We start from the raw sequence: 15,276 nt of genomic DNA, 5'->3' as shown, positions 1-15,276 counted from the left end.
AGGCAAAGACAACTGGCCACCAGCCTACTACTTGGGAGAATAAACTATGTTAAAAATTTCTGCAACAGAAATTTCTTTCCTCTCTTGGCTTTGACATTCTCACTTATGTCTAGGGGAGCACTCAAATTATCAAATAATTCCCAGACAAAAATAAAATGCACTATAAACACACACACACACACACACACACAGCATTTGTATGTACTGGAGGAGCAGAGATGGGCTGGATGTATCGTCACACTATATAAATATTGGGGGATTCCTCACTCCTGTTACATCTAACATAATCTGCCTTTAAATGTTTGGGATTTTGAACTATATATCATAAAAATGGATTCTGCAATTATATTGTCATTAGAATAAAAGTAATAATCTATACTCATTCTAAATAAGTCAGAATTCAATAGCATCATACAATGGTTTAACAGAAAAATGTATATTCTGAGTAGCACAAAAAATAATTAAGACATTAGAATAACCTGAGCTCACCACCCCTCCACGGGCAGTCAGGGCTATGTTCCCATATGGAACTGGACTACTGAGCTTCTAGAAAATTTCACAACAAATCATCATGTGTTAATCTTACCCTTTCATGAAACATTTTACCCAATCTTAAATATGAACTCTTATCCTAAAACTACAACTTCACATATTTCTTTCCAGCCTATGGCTATAGGAGCAGCTCATTTCTTATTTAATAATATGATGTACAACTTTTTAAAAGTCATTTTCCTTTACCTTCTCTTTAAATGTATACTTTTAGACTACTCAACCTAGATGCCTTTTCCTTAACCTCAATCCCACCCCATCCAAGCTCCAGCATCCATGAGAACCTCTAAGTTGGAGGTTCCCAAGTCTCTTCTAGAAGAGCCTCTCTCGAAGCCCAAAACTCCAACTTTACAACCTGAAAGTGAGCTCATGTTCTCTCTCCACCCAACCTTATCTTTATCCTGTGTTTCCAACATCATAAACTCAAAACCTGAGCCACTGCACTAACCAAATCTTTTGCTTCCCACCTCCTACCTCCAGTAGGTCTCTTTCTTCCATTCTGTCTACTTGTCCTGTCCTTCTCCTCGTACAAAGTGCCTAGACAACATTCAGGGGCCTCCTCCTCGGTAGCACCTGCCTCCAGTATGTCCACTTATCTGTCTACCCTTCATAATCATAGTTACTGTTTCCACATGCAGATCTTGCCACTTCCCCTTCCACAACCCCCTCTGGCTCTCCATTCCACATGGACTAAAACTGAGTTTTGGTATTTAAGGCCACCGACCAGTACACTTTCATCTAATTTTCCAAACTTAAACTTCAAACCATGCTCCCACCCCTGGACCTCATGTTTGGTCATACCTCATGCATTTCCCTCCCTAAACTCAAAATATCATCAGACCTCTGAAAAACTGTTTCCTTCAGTTGGAACTCTCTGCTCTCCCATGTTTATTTCCAGGTCCATTTCAGGTGGAAGAGAGTACAATTTTGTGATAAGACAGCAGACTTCGGCTTCAGAGTTCAAATTCCAGGGCTACCACTTTCCTCTCATCAAATCTCAGGTAAATTGCTTAATGTTTCTGAGAACCTCAATTTCCCCATCTCTATACAGAGAGAATGGTAATAGTATTGATATTATAGGATTATGGAAAGGACTTAATGAGTTAAGACATAAAAGGCACTTAACACAGGCCTTAGTACTTAACAGCCATTCATACCAGCTATTGTCATCATCATCATTATTAACCTACTTCAAGAAGATCTTCCCATCTCATCAATTGGAATGAATGCCTTCCTCCCCTTTGTCCTTCCACAGTGCACTGTCCATGGCTCTAATTATACTTTTCAAAATATGACAGATGTAAGAGTTATGAATGACTGCCTTATTGCACAAGGAAGAACAGTTATTAAGCACTAAACTACATCTTAATTATCAGTGGCTTATACCTTGTGCTTTGCATCTTTCGCTTTAGTTATCCCATTGTTCATTCACATCTTCCCATTTTGCAATCATGCTTAAGCTTGCAACCTGGAAAATGTGTTAAGGCCCTCACTTCCCTCCTCTTCATTATGCTAATACTCACCAAATCTTGCAGAGACTACCTCCTTAACACATTTTATAATCTGACATTCTCTGGCCCAGTTGGCCTTGATTGCCTTGGTGAATTGTTGTTCATGAAGATTATTATAATTGTTTCTAACTAGAGGCTTTAATCCAAGTGGCTTTATAAGACAACACTTGTGACCAGCCCTATGACCACACCTAGCACACTGTATTTGCCTCCCTATGCATCCGCATTGCCAACTAAATACCAACTTTCTTTTTTTTTTTTTTTTAAAGATTTTATTTATTTATTTGTCAGAGAGAGAAACACAGCGAGAGAGGGAACATAAGCAGGGGGAGCGGGAGAGGGAGAAGCAGGCTTCCCGCGGAGCAGGGAGCCTGATGCGGGGCTCGATCCCAGGACACTGGGATCATGACCTGAGCTGAAGGCAGATGCTTAATGACTGAGCCACCCAGGTGCCCCTAAATACCAACTTTCTTGCATGAAGAGAACATATTTTGTTCAAAGTGGGTAGCTCAGGGCCTGGCACATAGTAGGCTATCAAAAAGCGCATGTTGTAAATATGAATGAATGATTACATTTCATTACATCTCCATACACTTAGGTTGAACCTTTATCCTTACAAATGCCCACAATATGGATTGTAGGCCACATTACAGCTCTGAGGTTGAATCAAGGGGCTAGGAATTCCTCAGGGGATTTAGGAATGCTGTTCCAATAGCTTCTGGGGGAGGTACACAGGCCAGCAAGATGTGGGGAAGAAAAAGGGGGGACTGGGAAAATGGTGTATATGAGATCATCTCTCTTCTCCAGGGCATGATGTCAGATCAGTTCAAAGATGATTGAGACTTCGTCCCTTGTTTTCAGGGACAACACAGTCCATGCAGAAAAAATTCTATGATGGATGCTGTGATGCACCATCCAGATCCCCCTTCAGAGAGGAAGGACTGATTCCCCAGCTACTCAGAGTGGTGCTTGTCCCAATGGATATTTCTTTAGCTGAGGAGATCCTCATCATTCAAAGTCATACCCCTTCCCAAAGCAACCCACATCTGATGACTGGTCCATGCTGGGTATAAAGACCTACTTGGAGCAACTCTGCAGGACCATCCAGTTTTAGCCTTTTTGAGGTTGGCTGAGACCTCCATTGAGACTGGGCTGCAGCTCTACTTCTGCCTCTATCCAAAGCTCCTTCCTTCTCTTTCCCACTAAGCGTGTTGCTCTCAAGAACACTCTGCAGAATAAATCACCTCCCGGCTAAATTGTGTTTCAGAATCTGCTTCCCATGCAACCTAACCTGTGACAATCGATAACAATGAAGATGAGATGGAATTTTATAACAACATATACCATAACCCAGAGGGAAAAAACTATTGGCCTTTGGGCTAAGTTTGGTACCTAGAATTGTTTTTGTGTATACCTTTCAGTGGTTAGACATGGTAAAATATTTGTCAAATTTTTTTTTTTTAAGTTTTGAAAATGCTGAAAGTCTGCAATAATGGGCCAGCACTTGCGTGGTACTGAGAGCTCTCACTGAGGGATGGTGAATGCTCCATTTGAATGGTGCTCATACCCTCCACTGTGCTACCGTCCATACACATCCTTCATTCATTTCTTTTACCTGTTCAGCCCCAAGGACATTTGAGTTTGATGGGTCATGACCGATTCTAATATTCCAATTTCTAAACTCAAGGTAGGCTACCTCCTTGGTCAGCCTATGTCCCTCAATGACTTATACCTCTCATCTGACTTTTCCCACAAAATGTAAGCCTCTTTCCAGGCTGGGTCTGTGTAACTGTCACATTGGTAGCTTTCCCCCAGCAGATGCTCTAGGTGGTGAAGTAGCAGCTGTTCAAAGCATGTTTGTTATGCAAATAGAATTAAATAGAAGACCCCTTCACCACTCTGTGGGAAGCAGTATCTACTCTTCTAGACTATTTTGAGGGAGACTCTGTGACTTTCTGGATGTAGAAAGATGTTTCCCTGACACACAGAAAGCAGCTCTTCTTTTCGGAAAACATGACCATGAGTGTGTTTCCAGAGTTTAAGGGAGAGTACCGGTTATTGGAGTGGTTTAAAAACCTGAGGCAGTAAATAACCCATATCACAGGCCTCATTTGCTTAGCTGAAGCCACCAGGAGCAAAGCCGAGGAGGATCTGGCGATGCAGAGCAGGTCCTGCCTGTGCTGCCCACGTGCAGGTAAATGGCTGAAGTAATTGTGATCTTTGGGCAGTCAGTCAAAAACACAGAGTCAAAACTATAAAAGGACAAGTGCTCCCACAGAGGAAAAATGATCAAGTACTGTTAGACAGGATAATAGGTGACTGCTGACATTTCACCTTCTATCATGATAGCAACACTTTGAGAAAAAGTGCAGTTAAGGTTGTCAGAATTTCATTTTAACTCCCTCTTTGAGGCTGTTAAAAATTCACTCACGCTGAAACTTGTCTTTCAGGTTCTCAGCCAGGTTTGTGCTTTGTTTTCAATCCGTTGTCTCTAATGGAATGCAAAGTGTAATGCAGGGAAAGGGGCTTTTCCCAATGATCTTTCTACAAACTGCTTCCTACCCCAGTTCCCTTTTCCTCGTTCACTCCACTCTCTGCCAAAAGGTTAGTTTTAACCACAAAAACAACACCAAAGTTGCACTCGACTGAGAGGATTAAAGGCTTTTGGCAGTGTTTATAAAGACAGCTGAAGCAATAAGCAATACTCAACGAATAAGAATCTGTTCAGCGGTGTTCACCAAAGGGAGTCACAACCTTAAAAATGCTGTTAATAGCCATAACAGATGTAGTAGAATCAACAGGTAACTTTATGGCACTCGCTGAATAAAAGATAACCAATGACAGGTCAAAAATGTCTTCATAGGCATGACATAAGGTAACAATCTGGTAGGGTGACATAGGGTGGCATCATCCCAAGGCTACATGTGTATAGTAAACCTACTGGTTTTGTTTAGACTGTATGCTCTTGGCACTCAAAACTCCCCATGACCCTGTCTTCAAGCCATCTCCCACTGAGGACAAAATGCTAGGGGAAAGGGAAAGACTGATGATTTATTGGTCAGTTACTATGCATAAGACAGAATGTTAAGCACTCAATAATCGTAAGGTAGCGTGAAGATACCAACATGCGTGACACGACCCTGATCCCTACTCTCCTGCTGAAACATACTTTAGCTCTATTTACCTGTGCATAAATGGCTTTGAAACACTCCCATGCTTGCTTTGCTTATCTTATACTAAAGCAGCTGTCCAGCTAGACTTATTATGTTGATCAGCATATGAGATATCACCATATATAATAGAGTATTTACTTTTGCATGCATCCCACCAGCTCTTTGATAGACGTGTTAGGTCTTGTATGTGCCGTCCTTCCCATTACAGTAGTCCCAGAACCTGGGAAAATACTATAATAAGCCTATTATTATAAGCATTTCTGCAATACTTTCCATTTGCAGACTGCTTAACAATCAACTCTCTTCTTTATGTTTCACAAGAAATCAGATAGCTCAACACTTGTTGGCTTTGTTTTACGGCCCTGAATCCTCAGGCCCCAAGTTCAAAGAAATCAAGGGTTATGCAGCCAGCTCAGGCTGAAGACCAACACAGCTGCTCTCTTTTTTATCCAGCCTCTCAACCAGGCTGCCCAGCTGCTTCCCAACCCTTTTACTGAATACATATATATGTATATATTTTATTTTTAAACTCTTGGAATTAAGAAAATTATAGTAAGAATATTGGCCCCAATTCTCCATTTTTAGCATGAAAATCTCACAGCCTGGGCTTTTGCCAAGTGTTGCTGGAATAATTTTGGCAGATCTGAAATAGTCCACAGACAAGTTTCCTCAGCTGGTAGAGAAACAAAGATGACTCTCTTTGGGGGCCATTTTACCCAGCCTGTGTCTGTGGCAGCAAGGAGGGAGGGGGCATCCCAGCCAGAGTTGAGGTGCATTGCTCAGGCACATGGGTGACAGGCATAAAAAGGCTCAGGTGGCTCTGGCTTTCCAGTATGTAATATTTGGCCATTGTTTTAGAAAATGGGTGGTAGGGGCGCCTGGGTGGCTCAGTCGGTTAAGCATCTGACTTCTGCTCAGGTCATGATCCCAGGGTCCTGGGATCAAGCCCTGCATTGGGCTCCCTGCTCAGCGGGAAGCCTGTTTCTCCCTTTGCCTGCCACTCCCCCTGCTTGTGCTCTCTCTCTGTCAAATAAATAAATAAAATCTTAAAAAACAAAAAAGAAAATGGGTGGTAAAACCTGGCCAAAGGCAAGAAGAATAACTACAGCTTAGCTTTGGAAAAGATCTTGTGAAGAGATGTCCCTCTCTCTGGAGTCAGGCTGTTTTGCCTACCATTCTTGAATAATGCCATCATCCCATATTTGTGGCAATAAAAACTTTTATTATCACACATCATCATTTCATCATCTCTGTGAGACTTACTATCAAATTTTTGTTAAGCTTTGTTTTTTAAACTGTAATTTTGTGGCTCCGTAGTATATATGCAATAATTGCTCAAAATATTTCATTTGTAAATTATGCTAAGTGCTGCTAATATTTCTGTAAGTATCAAGAATCCTCTCAACTGACGCCGCCATTTCCAAAGCACTTTTATTTGCATCTTTTCACTTGATCCTTACAATCACACAAGATTTTGTTTAAACTGGAAACCCCCATTTTTTTTTTAAAGATATTTATTTATTTATTTATTTGAGACAGAGAGAATGAGAGAGAGCACACGAGAGGGGGGAGGGTAAGAGGGAGAAGCAGGCTCCCTGCCGAGCAGGGAGCCCGATGCGGGACTCGATCCCGGGACTCCAGGATCATGACCTGAGCCGAAGGCAGTCGCTTAACCAACTGAGCCACCCAGGCGCCCTGGAAACCCCCATTTTATTTTCTCCAAGCCTAGGGATATTATATAATACTTTATTATTGTTGAATTTATTGAAGTTTGGCTATTTTTTTCCAAACGTAAATTCTAGATTTGAGAATTAATTCTAGATTTAATCTAAAGTTACACTATGGACTTCTCCATCTAAAAAAGTTAAAGTTATGATCAACTGTAAAGCATCCTCAAATTATTCTCTATGGCTTCTTTTTCCCATTATAAAGTCCTACATTTTTCAAGGGGATGTGCTCAACTCCAACAGAAATGGAGTATATTTAAATGTGTCTTAAGTTATAACAGACTGCATTTCAAAATCAAATAGTTTAGGCTTTACATATTTATAGTTATATGAGTAACTTTTGTACTTATATGTCCAGATTTATATATTCTGGGCCAAATTCCAAAAAAGGATTTTGAGGTTTGGAATATATACTGCTATATACTGCTTGGCATTTATATATACCTCTGTTCTCCTCTCTTAATGTAGAGAGTAAGTAGTTTATTCTACTTTTTAATATCTCTACTTATATCCACACTGTTTCTAAAAAGGACATGTATGATAATGTGGCCTAGTAAAAATAAGTGCTAAATTCCTTATTGGATTATTGTTTCTTAAGTTTCTTATTGAATTATTGTTTCTTTTCAGGCTTACTCATTTACACTTCTCAAATTTGTTCTTCTCCATTTTTGACACATCACCATTAAGGGAATTCTAAGTGTTCTGTAGATAGCAACTGAACTGAATTCCATAGGAATACAAATAATATAGATGCCACTTACCTGGAAGTATACACTGCTCTTGGGGCAAAATCCTCCCATGCTTGTTATTTTACTGATGACCTCCCTCCATTACAGGGAGGCCCATGGAAGAAAAGATCAGTATTTTCCTCATCATACAGAGGCAGTGGAAGTGCTAGAGAGGATTACATGCCCCAGGTCACTTGAAGAAGCAAACTAAGTTTCATGCCTCCTTATAACTTCCTCTGTACAAGGCCTCACACACTTGTCATGGTAAATGTTCCCTCCTACTGACAGTCACATGAATACTCCTGCTGAACAATTAGCCTCTCCAAAAAGAATGTTAGGCAAACTTGGACTTAATTTCAGCTTGGTGGCCCATAAATACCTGCATAAACAAGCTCTACAGGCACCTGGGGAAGGTTAGTGTGCAGACCAAGGTCATAACACATTCCAGTGCTTAACCTAACCAAATGATACAGACCAAGAAAGCTTTTCCAAAAACAGGCAGCTGCATTTCATCTTTGCATATTCAAACCAAAGAAAATAAATACCTGCTGTTTTAAACAGCTGGGTAGTTCGCTGGAATGCTGATGAATCACCAAAGACATGGACAATAGTGATGTTTTTCTTAGGGTGGCAGGAACACCCCATGAGGCAAGGTCCTATACCCTGCCAAGAAACAAGGGCCTTCAGAACACTGAAGGAACAGAATGATATAGGAGAGGGATCTGACATGTCGAATTGTAAGTCCAACTTTCATTTTGGCTAATGGTCCTTTTAGTTCTTTAGGTTCAAGGCCTGAAAAACAAATTTTAAAACTGAGAGTGCACCATATCTTTGGTATTAAAAGGGAGAGGGAAAATAACATACACTAAATCCCAACTCAAGGCAGGGATTTTACACTTATCTCAGTTTATCCAACGATGACCATTAATAGATATTTTTAGATTCCCATAACACAGAAGAAAAAGATGAGGCTCAAAGAAGTTAGATACTTTGCTGAAAATTACCCAGATTGTGTGGTAGAGTCAGGATTTGAACCCAGGCCTATGAGATTCTGTGCCCATTTTCCCTGTTGCCTTCTTGGGATAAAAAGGTATTTGCCTGGGGGATTTATGAGAAGTGATAGAAGTTTCAATATAATCCCCCAAAGCATACCTTAACTTGCCTTCCTTAAGCTCAGCAGTATAGAAAGATATTTGTCTTGCATGTTCCCGTCCTAGACAAGCACACAGAAGCCATTTGTGGCAGATGAACCCACGTGCACAAGAATCAGCACTTTTAGAGCTGAAGAGAGGGAAGGAACTTGACTTGTTCCTAAACTTGGACTCTCCATCTGGCGACTTGACAGGGGTTTCCTTGCTTATTGGTGGAACTGTTCCCAATCCTATCTACCACCCCCCATAGCAGGACAGCACAGAACTTTGGGTATGGATGGTATAACTTTCTTCTTTGGACTACATTTCACTCAAGGGCCTTCTGGAGGGATGGTTTATCTGCTGTTTTCCTGAGCATTTGCAGACAAAACAATTTCATCACATTCTTGGAAATAATTTACTTTTAATTTTCAGGGAGTCTCCTTCTTTCATTCAAATAGGTAAGAGCACAAAGCAATCAAACATGATCAATAGCACCATGGCATTCTGCCAGACATTTCCTGACTTACAGGTCACACACTACAGTTTAAGTGTGTGTGTATATATTAGCACACAAAGGTGAAGACAACTCCTTCAGAAACCTTCAGTGATTGATACCACTCTTCATCTAATTTCTAAGTACTCCCCCCCCCACCTCCTACTCCCCATTAGGGAGACCTCAGCATATTGATCAGAGGCTGTGTAAATGCGTTCTTTAGTAGTTCCAAGTGTGTGTTTAGAATTTCAACCAGTGTATAGGCTCCCTGGGGGCGAGCAGGAAGAAGTTGGAACTCTCTGGCAATTCATTTTTGGCATAGATGGCTCATATGCCATGCCCCATGAAGTTTATCACACAGCTGAGTTAGAGTAAGATGTTCACTAAACATCAGTGAAGAGATTATTTTAAAAACTCGCTCTAGGAGAACCACATACAAAAAAAAAAAGTTGGACCTTTCCTCACACTGTACAGAAAAATTAACTCAAAGCAGATTATAGACCTAAATGTAGAGCTAAAACTGTAAAACACTTAGAAGAAAATGTAGGAGAGAATTTTCATTACCTTAGGTTCTGCAAAGCCTTTTTGGATAGAATGCCAAAAGCACTAGCAACAAAGTAACAATAAATTGGGCTTTATCAAAATTGAAAACTTTTCTGCTTCAGTGGAGACCTTCAAGAAAGTGAAAAGACAACCCACAGAATGGAGAAAAATATTTGCAAATCATATTTTTTATAAAGAACTTGTATCTAGTATATATAAAAACTTTTACAACTCAATAACAATAAAACAAATAACTGAATTAGAAAGTGGGCAAGGATTTAAATAAACATTTCTCCCATGAGGATATACAAATGGACAATAAGCACATGCAAAAATGCTCAACTTCTTTAGCTATGACGGAAATGCAAATCAAAACCACAGAGATGCCATTTTACACCCACTAGAACGGCTATCATCAAAAAGATAGATAACAACAAGTGTTGACAAGGATGTGGAGAAACTGGAACCCTCAGACACTGATGAGGAAGGGAAAATGGCACAGCTACTTTGGAAAAATCTGACAGTTCCTTGAAAGTTAGGCACAAAATTACCATAAAATCCAGTAATTCTACTTCTAGATATATACCCAAGAGAAATGAAAACATAGGTGCATGCAAAATCTTGTACAAAATGTCTGTAGCAGCATTATTCATAATGGCCAAAATTTAGAACAACTCAAATATCCACCAACAGGTGAATGCATAAACAAAATATTTTATTACCCATGCTATGGAATATTATTTGGCAATAAAAATGAATGAAGTACTGATATACACTATAATATGCATGAGCCCTAAAAACATGTCATGAGATTGAAGTCATTCACAAAAGGCCATAGATTATATGATCCATTTTCATGAAATATCTAGACTAGGCAAATCTATAGAGACAGAAAGTAGGTTAGTGGTGGCCTAGGGCTGGGGTGGGAGTGGCGGAGAAATGGGGAGTGTCTGCTAATGGATTTCTTTTTGGGGTGGTGGAAATGTTGTAAAATTGACTGTGGGGATGGTGGCACAACTCTGTGAATGTACTCAAAACCACTGAATTGTACAATTTATATGGGTGAATTGGATACTATGTGAATTATATCTCAATAAAGCTGTTAAAGATCTTAAAAAAACCCTCAGTTCAAACCTTGGTTCTTAGCCCTGGCTGCTCCTTAAAACCACCTGGGATGACTTCTAAAATCCCAATGCCCAGGCCAATCCCTAAACCAATTACATCAGAATCTCTCTGGGCAGGACCCAGTATTTTTTGCTTTCTCTGCCCAGGTGATTCCAAGTTGCAGCCAAAGGTGCAAACATTGAGTTTCCTGCTGAGGGGTAAAATGCCATAATACTCACTTCTCCTTATAGGTGTTTCTGCCTAGTGTCTTGTTGGATCACATGTCATCTTAGACACTTGCCAGGAGTTATCACTATGATGCTAATTGGCACCTTTAGGGTCCCTCTCCAGAAGAGACCAACATTTATAAGAAGATACCGAATGGGTGGCCTCCTCTCCTGGAGGTCACTGAAGGGGGACATTATACTCTACCCAATGGATACTTGAAATTCCGATGTTCTTTTTCTTCACAGGTAAACTGTGTATTTAGGCTTCTATGGCTCTTATTTTGGAATCTTTGTAAAGTAGTGTTCAAAAGGTGTTTTGAAATAAAATGCATAGAACTAAACCATTTACCTAATTGAGGAATTTCGCTTTGGTTCTTTTCATCTAAAATCCCACAGTTTCAAAGCTATTAATTTATTGCTAGAACAGTCCAATCCATTGGCTAGAAAGAACTTATAAACAGAACTTGGGACTGCTGTTTTTCTTGTTATCAGTGCCAGATCTAATGACCAATAGCACTCCCTTAAAAAAAATCTATCAATTGTTTCTTTCCTATTCTTAAGCATAACTATGAGTCAAAACACTAGTTTATATGATCCAAAAAATAAAAATGACATGTTCCCCAATTTAGAAGTTAGGAGTCAGGGCAGCAGTTAGAATTCAACATAGGTCATGATGAGTACTAGGTGTTGTATGAAGTGTGGAATCACTACATCATACACCTGAAACTAATATTATGCCATATGTTAACTAACTGGAATTTAAATTAAAACTTAAAAAAAACGGGAAAAAAGTATTCAACATACAGTCACTTTCAGTTTTATGAAGGAAAAAGACTAGCTAAATATTTTAAAACATTTAGATACTGTTAATATAATTAAAAGCTGCTATCAAGTTTTAAATAGAATTTATTAACTGAGGGCAAAAAAACAGCATTTGGGGAGATGATGAACACTGGATTTGTAAAAGGAAAAAAAATAGTGTTTGAGGATTGGTTTGGTATTTTTGATGCTTTGAAATCAGACACTCGGGAATGGCCCATCAAAACAATTTATTATCTTGGATGTGATATGTCATTTCATTGCTTAGGGATTTGTTCTACATTTCTGAAAGTAGACTCATAATATAAAACCACATCCAGCCATCAATGGGTACACAGAAACACTTTCTCTCTTTTGCTCTTTCATCCTTTGGCATGCAATAATGAATAAATGAAGAAAGCATATGTCTACTGCAATCACAGAGTAATTTTTATCAATGTTAATGTGCACAATGAAGCTGGTTCTTGCATGAATGTGCATTTTAGCACATTCAGCAAGTCTCCTTTTATATGGAATAGATGTCTCATCATTTAGGATGGCTATTCTACTTTCAAAGGTGAAGGAGAGCTCATTTGGTCAAAACAAAGAAGCTGCTGGAGGAGAAGTCATCTCTCTAGTCTATCAGCTATTGTAATTGTAACTTCTCCAGAAGCATAAAGATTGACAGCAAAATTGACACAAGTATCCTCTATATTTTACTATAACTGATTATGTGGCGATGACAAGAATGATGTGGAATGCAGAGACTGAAAATACCTAGTACAAATACCAGGAATTAACCCTTATGTGTCAAAAAATGGGATCGAACATGACTTTACAAAGATTCCAAGATACGAATCACGTAGGATACACAGTTTACCAGTGAAGAGAGGGAACCAGAAATTCACATAGCCACCCAGAAGAGCATAATGTCTCTCCTCGGGATAAGGTAGGGCAAGGAGGCATTGACAAAGGAAAATGTAGACAATCAAAAACTCAGGTCATTGAAAATAACCACAAAATTCCACACATAAATTTTTGTTGAATTTTGCTCCCCTCAGTCTAACCAAAAGGTACAATGGTGGCAAAAGCGACCAATTTGAGGTTATGACTCATTTTTCCAGCCGAGCGACACAATGGTAAGAAATGTATCATCAAAAGGCAGGACCTGTTACATAATTTGGTGCTGAGCAAAATGAAAATGCAGGGACCTTGTTCAAAAATTATAGAATGTCAAGATGGCAAGCACAGGTTGCTGTCCATGCAGTCAGCCCTGCCAACAGGTTAGAAATAGGGAGGCAGCATCTGCCTAACCTATACCTGGGTCTGCTGTTTTCTAGATAGTTTAGCTTCTCTTGGCAGAACACACATATACACAGACTCTACAGCTTAGGAATGATCCTGTATCATTTTCTCATTTATGGAAACCAACACCCAGAGAAACTAAATGACTTGTCTAAGGTCATGAGTTGAATGACAGAGCCAGCACTAAATCCCAGGTAGCCTGACTCCCACACTGACAGTCTTTCCCCTGCACCATGCTACTGGTCTCCAATTTAAATGTAAATAATTAGGAAATACTAACTACAAAAAAGGGGGCAGTGAGGGGAGGACATTACCTCATCAGAACTTCCTTTTCAACTCTTCTGTGCAAATAATAAAATGCAGTCTAAAAATCCATTTCAAATTCCTTTTCTGAGTCAACTCTTCCACGTCCTAGGGAAAAGGTATCAATCATACGACAGCTTCAAACACTGAAGCAAATTATCTTTGCCACGAGCTCACTTGAGCCCTTGGAGTTAACGATCACAGACCAAGGTGGTTATTAGTGGATGGTTATGCGGCAACGTGTTAGTAAACTAATCAGTGTTCCTGTACAAATATTTAAAATAATTCTGAGATAATTTGAACTTTAACACTGAGCTAGCCAAACGCATTTGTAATCTGAACCCAAGGTTCTAATAAGTTACTGCCTTTTGGATGTCCTTCAACGTGAGGGACATTTTTAGAAAGATTAGCACTTGAGTGGAAACAGAGACTGACATTTTCAACGTAAACATGAGACTGGAGCTTTTTTTTTTGTACAATACAAAATGCATGTGTCTTCCTCACTCAGGTGTATGTGTAAATTTAGTACATCAAAATGTCTGGTGCAAGGACACTGTTGTTAAAAGATACTGTACAAATCAAATATAAAGGAAGCTTTAAAAGCTTATAAAAACATTCAAGCAGGTGATGAAAGAGTTCAAGGTAGGCTGGCAAACAGCATGATGCAATAAAAACCCCACTGTTCAGGGGCGCCTGGGTGGCTCAGTCGTTAAGCGTCTGCCTTGGGCTCAGGTCATGATCTCAGGGTCCTGGGATCGAGCCCCGCATCGGGCTCCCTGCTCGGCGGGAAGCCTGCTTCTCCCTCTCCCACTCCCCCTGCTTGTGTTCCCTCTCTCGCTGTGTCTCTGTCTGTCAAATAAATAAATAAAATCTTTAAAAAAAAAAAAAAAACCCCACTGTTCAGAGAGGCAAAAGACACCTGTCAACCCCTCTCAACAAGGCACGGGGATTAGGGCCAGATAGATCTCCGGTTCAAATCCCAGCTTCACATATGTGGTTAATTCATCTGCAAAATGGGGTTGATACGAAAGCCAAACAGCTGGATCAGATGCTTTCTAGATGCCTCGGTGATCTCTGAAATCTACGATGCACAACCCTTTAATTATATCTTATTGATTTGCCCCTCAGAATTTTTACTGGGTGGGGTTTAAAATTAGTTTTGCATATACAATGCTTTCCATAACTTTACAGTCTGTAGGTAGCAACAGGGAAAAACAAAGTATTCTCTGGCTTGGATAAATTTTGGCATAATTATAGGTCTGGTGTGTGGAAAATGAGGGCCGCATGAAAATGGTGCAGAGACATGAGTAACCCAAAGAGTCTGAGACTACAGAACTTACATCTCATTAACCACCAATTACCGTATTTATAATTTAACACAAAAAGGAAAAACACAAATGGGTTTTGAAAAAATCTCTTTTATCTAGACTTCAGTTAATACTTGGCTGCTACAGGCAGAATTAATGCAATAGGTTGAGAAAGGGAGTAGTTAGATTGAGAAATAAAAACACTTTTTGATAACATGTGAGACTATAAAAATGGCTTGGCTGAATCTATTAACCAAAGATAAATAATACCCTGCAGGAGGAAAAGAAACAGCTTTTTCTGGATCATAAGGTCTGGCATGTTTTTAAAGACCTTGCTTTCACTAAAAATGTAACATATCCAGTTTAAAGAGACAT

General features: G+C 39.6%; 1 protein-coding gene across 21 annotated transcripts in view; it reads right to left on the bottom strand.

The window, feature by feature from the left end:
* The window catches only part of THRB (thyroid hormone receptor beta), a 378,575-nt gene that overhangs the window by 245,000 nt on the left and 118,299 nt on the right, over positions 1 to 15,276 (bottom strand). For 4 of the 21 annotated variants that reach the window (XM_081825716.1, XM_081825642.1, XM_081825752.1 and 1 more), the window contains exon 1: positions 13,606 to 13,877. The exons of 14 other annotated variants lie outside the window; for them this stretch is intronic. The gene's annotated coding sequence lies outside the window, so the exon portion shown is untranslated. Of the gene's footprint in view, positions 1 to 13,605; positions 13,878 to 15,276 lie in introns of those variants that run through there. 3 more of the 21 variants (XM_081825679.1, XM_081825655.1, XM_081825669.1) reach the window with 1 other exon arrangement.

Source organism: Leptonychotes weddellii, chromosome 1, assembly GCF_054177405.1.
Source record: "Leptonychotes weddellii isolate Sample4059 chromosome 1, ASM5417740v2, whole genome shotgun sequence".
NCBI lineage: Eukaryota > Metazoa > Chordata > Mammalia > Carnivora > Phocidae > Leptonychotes > Leptonychotes weddellii.
Note: the sequence above shows the minus strand (reverse complement) of the source record. Positions and strands in the feature narration are given on the sequence as shown.